The 9,149-nt window shown below is 32.4% G+C and overlaps 1 long non-coding RNA gene across 4 annotated transcripts; it reads left to right on the forward strand.

The window, feature by feature from the left end:
* Positions 1-211: 211 nt before the first annotated feature.
* Positions 212-8,750, forward strand: LOC141698258 (uncharacterized). 4 transcript variants are annotated; one of them, XR_012565026.1, is made up of 5 exons: positions 212-886; positions 1,263-1,309; positions 1,387-1,581; positions 8,353-8,416; positions 8,551-8,750. It is a non-coding gene; the product is annotated as an uncharacterized LOC141698258 (long non-coding RNA). The 4 variants fall into 4 exon arrangements; XR_012565028.1 differs by lacking the exons at positions 8,353-8,416; positions 8,551-8,750 and having other exon boundaries at positions 212-611; positions 709-886; positions 1,387-1,926; XR_012565027.1 differs by lacking the exons at positions 8,353-8,416; positions 8,551-8,750 and having other exon boundaries at positions 212-469; positions 571-886; positions 1,387-1,926.
* Positions 8,751-9,149: the final 399 nt, after the last annotated feature.

The raw sequence follows: 9,149 nt of genomic DNA on the forward strand, positions 1-9,149 counted from the left end.
TCCCATAATTTTAAATATAAGCTTTGATATGTAGGTTTTAAAATTAAAAAAAATGAATATATAAATTTATAAAATTAAAAGAAAAAGAGTATATTATTTTTAAAAAGAGAAGAAGAAAAGGAGTATATATTGAAGTATAAATATATAAATTTATAAGAATAATAAAATATTCAAAATTTTGGCCACCAGGTGGAGCGGGCTAAAAAACCTGCCCATTTTTTTTAACAAGTTTGAGAGAGCCGCCTAACTTTTCAGCAATATTTACAAAAGCCGTTCATTTCACTCTTGCAGAACACCTTCACTCACCTCCCCCCCTCTCTCTCTCTCACTACTACCTTCACTATGTCACCCCCTATTTTTATATAATTAGAGATTTGTACTTTGAATAGTTAAGGTTAATTGATTTTTTCATCAAATTAGGGCTCAATTGATTTTGGTGCAGGCTTTGGTTCTTAAGATTATATGTTTGGTTCTTCATCTAATCTCTCTCTCTCTCTCTCTCTCTCTCTCTCTTTCTCTTTATTTATATATATATATATCTTTATCTCGACCATCTCTCTCTAATTTCAGGTGTTTAATTAGGGATTTGCGTTTTAAAGTTTTGAATTAAGGTATTTCGATTGTAGGTCTTCGTTTTTATATTTATTTAGTTTTTATTTTTCATTTTGATGTTTATTTGATTTACGTTCTTCGTTTCTTTTGTGCGAGTTCATGCTACATTTCTTCTTCTTGTACCTGAGAGAGAGAAAGAGAGATGGGATACGAGATGTTCTTGTTCGTTCTCACCGCATCTTTGTCATTCGTGAAATTATACAAAGAGAGTTATTTTTATGGAGGGCATAAAATGTGGCAGGAAAAAGTGAATGCAGTCCTTGTGAAGGATATGGTCTTCTATTTTTTCCCTAGTTCTTTGTTTCTCTACCTAATGTTTTTCATTTGTTGTTATTCTGACATTGTAAAGGCTAGCTGAATATATCTACAATAAACACAAGTTATTTGTTAATTGGACAAATTATTCATTAATTGTGTTAGTACTTCTGTTAATAATAATGATAATTTTTTAATTATAAAGTCTGTATATATTTTTCAAGAGGAAAATGATTTGGACAGATGACTTGAAATAATTGTTGATTTATATGTAATGTCTAATGCTAATTGAAAGACAAAATTATGTACTTGTTGTTTGCTTGCATTATCTCATCTTATTTCTCATCTGAACTCAAATATGGACTTGTTGTAATTCAAAGTATGTTATTTTGAAGCAATTGGAGCAATCTTTTCGGCTATAGACAGTGTATGCACCTTGCAGGTATGGATGATTTTCCAGGGTGGCAATTTTGTTCAGATATAGAATAAAAATTTAACTTGTACATCTCTTGATATCAGATTCTTAATCAAGAAGAGACACCTTTGTTGTACAGTTTAGTATTTGGGGAAGGCGTGGTAAATGATGCAGCATCTATAGTTCTCTTTCATGCAATTTAAAAATATGACCTCTCGAACATCAATTTAAAAAATTCTCTTCAGTTTGGAGGAAGTTTCTTGACTTTATTCACTACCAGCACCTTGTTGGGAATATCAGTAAGTCCTTCTCTCCCTCTAAATCATTAGCATAAATGTTGCTGGAAGTTGGAGTGCATGTCCTTAAATTATATCCTGTACACTAATCTATTGGTTCAGATCTTCCATCAGTTATGCATTGACAAAGTTACAAAATTTGATGTTTAGTCTTTAGTGCATTTATTCATGCGTATAAACTTGGAAGTCATAACAAGGAGGAGGGGGGGATTGATTAATGGTTCATGGAGCAAATGGTTGTTGTAAACTAAAAGCATTTAAAATTGAAGTTGTATCATGTTACTGGTTAAGATTGTTCTTATACATCTGTATCTGTATGGAGGATTGTACAATATCATTCAAAGTTCATTCTTCTATAATTTCCAAAGATAACCCTTTTGCCTTCGACTGCTGAACTTACCTGGTTACACTACAAGAAAAAAGTCCATAGACATCGCTTTTTGGCCGATGTCTATCATGTTTCCCAACCGATGTTGATGTCGGTGATGTCTATTCTAGACATCGGTGAATACCCGATGTCTATACTCGATTAGACATCGATTTTAGTTAAAAAAACAGATGTCTATGTGTTGATTATTTACATAATATGCTATAAATAAATTATTTAATAACTAAATTACACCTAATTAAACATGTTAAACATATCATGAGCTATGTTTTTTGTCACAAAAACATCGATTTTAGTGAAAAACACTGATGTCTATGTGATGATTTTTTACAAAAAATTCTATAACAAAATTATTTAATAACTAAATTATACCTATTAAAACATATTAAACATATATTGAGCTATGTTTTTTGTCACAAAAACATCGATAATTTTGACAGAGGTGATGTAAAATGACATATTAAACATCAATTTCTTTAATGAAAGGTGATATCTAATTTAGCTTATAGACATCAGTGTTTTCTAGAATGAAGTGATGTCTATGTATCATTTAGACTTGAATATGTTAGTCTTTAACATCAGTTGTTTGTCTGAAACTTATGTACATTGTGTTTTTTGACATCAGTTTTGTTTGGTTAAAAGTGATGTTTATAATGTTACTTGACATCAGTTTTATCTTAAACAAAGTAATTTCTATGTTTCATTTAGACTTGAACCTGGATTTCTTTGACATCAGTTTTTACCTTAAAGTGATGTACATTATCTTTTTTGACATCATCTTTTCTTAATTGAAAGTGATGTGTAAGAAGTTTATAGACCAAATTGTGTAAAGTTTTACAGCACTAATTGTGTAATTGTTGTCTAAGAACATCAACCAAAATAGTAAAACATATGATCTGAAATCTAAACTATTACATTCTCCAGAAACCAACTGAAGACATTCAGTCTAATGAAAATTGTAAGATAGTTTTTTCACTATCCTGTTTTGAACACTCTTCAAAATATGAGACACAAATCCTCTCTACACAAGACAGCAAGGGCCCATATAAGTTCCCATTATTTAGATATCTTAACAACTACAGAGGACAAGATGAGCAAGCCGCTTTATCCCAAGCAAGCAAGTACGATCCCCCACTTACTGGACAGATGCCATGTGCACGATCAAATCAACTACACGGGTGCTGCATTAACCACCCAAAAAGACATATGTAAAGGAATTTAACAGTCAACTTTGCTCATAAGAGAAACATCTGAACCGTAAATCACAATTAGATGAGAACGATTGTTTACCTGTATCCCCATTCATTGTCATACCACGAAATAAGCTTGACAAAGTTATAATTTAGAGCAATTCCTGCTTTGGCATCAAAGATGTTTGACCTGAAAAATTTAAGTTTGACCACAAATAAAGATGGATGCTGCATTTTATATTCATTTCATAGTGAATCAAACAATTTGCTGAGAGCCTGCTTAAATACGAACTAACTTAACATATTATGAAGTTACATGGTTCCAAAGGTGACTTGTAGTAAGGCAGTTCAAAGAGAAATTGAGTAAACAACTTCCTTGGTTTCACAATACAGCCCATGCTTAAAAGGTTTGGTCTCACAAATCAAATATGTAGTGCTGAGCCACAAAAATGACATAAATGAAAGAAAAGACAACCCGTAAGCTCACCTGCTATCACCCACAAAGTCTCATTTTCCGTGCTGATTGAATCAAGTATATAAACTGGTGCATCATACCACATGTCTCATAGTTCTTAGAGAGAAATTCAGCCGCTGTGGATTTGTGCCTAGTACAAAGCTCCTGAAATAATCATCAGATATTAATAACATGTAAAGCAAAGACCAGCGCAATAATACAAGCCAAAACGAAGAGTATCAGTACAGAGTTTGTCCAATTGAACCAAAAACTTAACATTTATATACTCTTCAACTAGAGACTGGATGACAGAACTTGCATGATGATAAGTCTGTAGATAAACATATCAATGCCAATTTTTTTTTAGATAAGAAGAGAACACTCTGAATTGCAAATTTTATTATTTTACATTGTATACCACTTTCAAAGCACCACAGACCTCATATACTCACATTTAACAAGTATGAGTATCATTTAACATTAATGCTCATATTAATGATTATTAGAAAAAAGATGCGGAATTAGACTAGCTATAACAAGGATTTCAAATTATGCAAAAAATAATATTTGAAAGAGTTTTTCAAAGGATGATAAAGAAGAAAGTGAACAATTCGGTGTAAGGAGACATTTAATAAGTAATTTACTACTTAAGTTATTTAAGAAGGCATAGGCTTCATAACAAGACCTGACTACAAAAGGTTATGTACTAAAGATAAAGATAAATTCCCTAATGAAACGCTAATGTTGCAAATTGCAATTTTAATCTGGCAACTATTATTATACGAAATACAATGATTTAATTTGAAAACATATCAATAGGCTTGAATGTGACCAGATAGATTTGCTTTGGCGTGATGAGCTCTGCCTATTGGCAGCTTGACCACATTTTCAGAAGAAAATAAAAGACAAAAGAGGTCATTACCTACCGCTATGAGGCACTTCCACTCGTCAAGTTTACAGAGATTAAGAGCATATAGATCGTCAAGTGTTATTTCACGATCCCTAACTTCCATCATACCTCCGTATACGTATAGGTTATCTCTTCCCGCAACCATACAAGAATTAATACGTCCACAGGGTCAAAGCAATAAAATAATAACACAAGTTAAAATATAAATAGAGAAATGGCACCACCAAGCATACAAGGCAAGATACAAGTCTTTTCTAGCTGCATTGACAAAGGATATTTTGAGTATATCTCGAAGGTGTGATAACTCAGTTGAAGTAAGTAAAATAAAATTCAAAGCCTGCAATATAAATTAAAAATGCCAAACTTTGTCACTAAGACATTAACCCCGAAACCTTCTAATGTACACCATTACATTTGTTTATATTTGGGTAGAGGGGAGGTAACTTCACACGGAATATTATCAAAATACTGTGGTGTTTGGTTTGCCTGATTGTTACCATAACTTTATTTTTTTAAAAACCATATACACCATAGCTAATGAAACTGGAGCACTGGACTAAAAAGTTATAACATAGAAATGTATATATTACACTGAATAACTATGACAATTTATAGATTTTTCATTTTGCAACTTGAACCATTATAGATGCAAAATCTAGGTCAGATTCACCCTCGAGTATTGTGGACAGTTCACGGTAAACTCTTTCAGCATCCAGAAGTACACAAAGTCGTCATATTATCAAAGCACCGCGTCTAGAAATAAAATAAAAAAATCACTGATCCAAAAATAGTGGAACTTACACAAAGGATATCAGCTACTTGAATACTAACTAGGAGAATGGGGAGAGAACTCACTTTTCTAGCAAAGAATTGTCAATACGAAAATTATGGACTAAAAATACAGCAAGCTGCCGAAAATGCTTTGGTTCTCTCGCTATCACTGCATGTAACTCAAGTACCAGGAGCAGTTTGCTTCATCATTCAGTTATAAACCAAATAACAATTTAGAACCTCATATTTACATACATGAGATAGATCCCAAACATTTAATATTTTCTCTTCAACAAATATAGGAGCATCTTTGCTAGGGGCATATATTATGACCTTCTTTGCACCTCCCTGAGAAACAAGATAGAAGTCCAATCAATATACCTTTCATGAAATTACTTCACCAAAATACAAGATTACATTTAATAGGCAAATATTAGTACCTAATAAACTATTCTCCCATACAAAACACTTTCCCCACAGAAAATACTCATGTCAATACATAAAAACATACCTGAAAAGAACTGACATGTATGGCTAACAACAATATTGTGAGCATTATATCATTTAACCATACCTTGAACCGAAGACAACAACATGTTTCTCACCAAATAAAAGGGTCTTCTCATCCTTAACTTTGAGTTCATGATGCTTCCAGGAACCATGGGCACTGTCATACTTGAACATATATGTCTACAACAATTAATAAACAACAAACAATAATTAGTTTCACTTTCGCAAAAGCAAACAAGGAAGATCAATCTTAGTTGTTAACTTGCAAAACTAACACCAACTTGTAAGCATATACAGTCATTGTCAAATTGACTGAGATTTGACCAGAACACAATCGTTAAAATTAATGTCTATTATAATCATTCAATCTTGCATTCAAGTTCGGATCCAGCCTTATAACAACGATAACCATCTATAAATAACTTGCAAGTTAAAGACAATTTCAACAGTTAGAGTAAACTTATGTTCAAAGACTTTCAAGTGACAAGGCAATTTATTAGTTTCAAGTAAAGTTCCATTATGCAGTTTTACAAGTAAAAATGAAAATCATCCACTCTAGAACATATAGAAACTTATAATAACTCTATAGTAACACTTTCATAAGCCTCTCGTATCCAGGTAGAGCGCGCATACAAACAACTTAATTTCGATAACTTGTCTATAAAATAAAGGAGATAAATCTATAAAAAGCGCCAAGCACCAAATCAAAACATTTAAAACCTAATCATATCCGTAATAAAATAATAGATTAGCATTTATAACAAGCAAAATTAGATAAATAACATTAAATCAAATCACAAATCACAACTAAAGCAAAAAAAATGAGGATTAAAGTTAAAAAATACTATGTAATCAGTAGAGATGAAAGGATCATTAACTTTACACAATTTACAAAAATAAAAAAAAAAAAAAAAAAAAAATGAACAACCAAAAACACCCAAATTACCTAAAGCTTTAATTTTTTTTCTCAGATTAGGTCCTTTATAAACCAAGAAGAAAAGTATTAGTAACAAGTTTAGACACTAAATTAATAAAAAAATAAGGGTTTCAAATTAGAAAAAACCCCAATTTACAAAATTAGGGTTTTGAATTCAAAAATCCTCAACTTTTAAAACCGGTCTTCATGCAGAGAAGACTAATTCGATTCAAGTAGATACAACACTTACCGAAGTAGAGAGGTTAACTGACAGTGGCTTAACGGAGAGATTGAGAGCGGAGAGGGGTTCAGAGAGAGAGAGAGAGAGAGAGGTTCCAGTTTGAGAGAGAGAGAGAGGTTCGAGAGATTGTGATGGTGAGATGATGGCCGAAGTTCAGAGAGATTGTGAGGGGAGAGAGGTTCGATCGAGAGATAGAGGTTCGAGAGAGAGAGAGGTTTGAATTTGTGTCTGAAGATTGATTTGGGGGAACCAAAATTTGCTTAGGGGGGAGAATTTTGGGATTGGGGGGAATTTAGAATTAAAACTGAATGAAAATTTGACTAAGGGGGAAAGAAAAGGTGGGCGCGAAATTATTATTTTTTTGGTGGATTTTAGACATCGGTTTAATTATAACCGATGTCTACAAAGAACAAAGACATCACAAAAACACGGGGTAATGTCAATACTTCTTTTAACATCAGCGATAAAGCTAACCGATGTCTAATGTGTGATGTCTATTGACATTATTCTTGTAGTGTTATACTTCTTATTTCTAAAATATTTTCCGGCATATTGTTATATTTTGGTTGCTTTAGGCCATGTCTAACTAAAAGTAACTAACATTAGGGATATGACACTATTGGTAGAGTTTAGTTGTGTTTGTGTAATCGCCGTATTATTTGATGCTCTATTTAAAACTTTGACTGAGATGCTCTACGTCTTGACTCAACTAACTTTATTTTTCATCTCTTGTTGATTCAATTGTTATTTCCTAGTATCTTTGTTGCTATTGAAATAATTAATTTCAGTATTCTAGTAGCCAGTGATATCTTTAAATATTGCTGCCTCTGTTTGTTATGGTAATTATTATTCCTGTCCTCGTATTATCTTATACATAGTTAAGAGTGGTCAAGGAAAAAGAGAAAATATAAAAACTTGTCGATGCTAATTAATAGTTACAATCATGACTAGACTGTAATGTATTATTTTAAAGATCTAATGTCATGTTTACTTAACTTGGTATTTAATAGCCAGAAGGCTACCAAGCGAGTGTATAAAGGCTGTAACTCTGATTGGTTTATCTGTTTGTTATTTACACGAGTAACCCTTCTCTTAATTTGCTCCAGTTTTCTATGATTTTGGTTATAATATCTTAAATGGTAGGCTTAAACAAGTTTGTCGTCCCCTTGAACCCGAAAAATAATGGTTGAAATGATGAAAAGCAGAGCTTAGAGAAAGCCTGTCTGCGTTATCACTGGCGTAAATAGACACATTGGTTTTTTATTACATATTATTATAGTGTTAGTTAATGTGGGTTCTTGATTGATATTTATGGTATTGACATGCAATATTTGGTTTGGGTGCTGCTGCAGCAGCAACTGATCTTGTGAGAAATGGATTTTTTGTTATTCTAGGTATGTTGCAAATTTCTTTTCGTGATCGTGAGATCGTCTCATTGCGACTTGTAAAAAACCCTAGGTAAACATTTCTTATCATTTCATAAAATTTCATGATATAAGAAAACAAACTAGGTTTTCTAGTTTACTTCAGAATTGTTATAAGTTTTGTTGTCTATTATTTGACCAATACACTTTTATTTTTTTATTTTGTAGGAAAAGATTACCACTAAGCACTGGAGATGCTACTTGTGATATATTTTTCGTAAAACATGCTCCTAATTGGCTCGAAGCGAAATGTGTTAATTAGCAAACATGCAGAATTTTTAGAATATTATTTAACTTAAGAATATTGTGGTTGACGGTCTTGTAGGATGGTTGTTGGATGGCTTGGTTTTTATGGATGTTTTATTGAATTTGGGGTTGCTTAAATACCAATAGCACATTTTCAATTTCTTATTTCTCAAAGTGTTACATTAGCTTCATAAAATGTTATCGTAGACAATGTAAAATGTTTCAGTAGCTAGCTTACAAATGTTACATTAGCTACTAAAAGTGTTACCATAGGTTCTTAAAACACACCATAAAAATGGGACCTACATGCCACGTCACTACATGCCACGTCATCAATGTGGGCCCCACACTACCACATCATCATTCCACGTAAGCATGCCACGTCAGCATTCCACGTCATTTTGAAAATTCTGTGTCTCTCTAATATAACAGACATTTTACGTTACATTTGAACTATTTTTTGTTACCTTAGAGGCCTAGGGTAACAGAAAAGGCCATGTTACAGTAAGCGACGCTTATGT

The sequence above is a fragment of the Apium graveolens genome, chromosome 11 (genome assembly GCF_009905375.1).
Source record: "Apium graveolens cultivar Ventura chromosome 11, ASM990537v1, whole genome shotgun sequence".
Lineage (NCBI taxonomy): Eukaryota > Viridiplantae > Streptophyta > Magnoliopsida > Apiales > Apiaceae > Apium > Apium graveolens.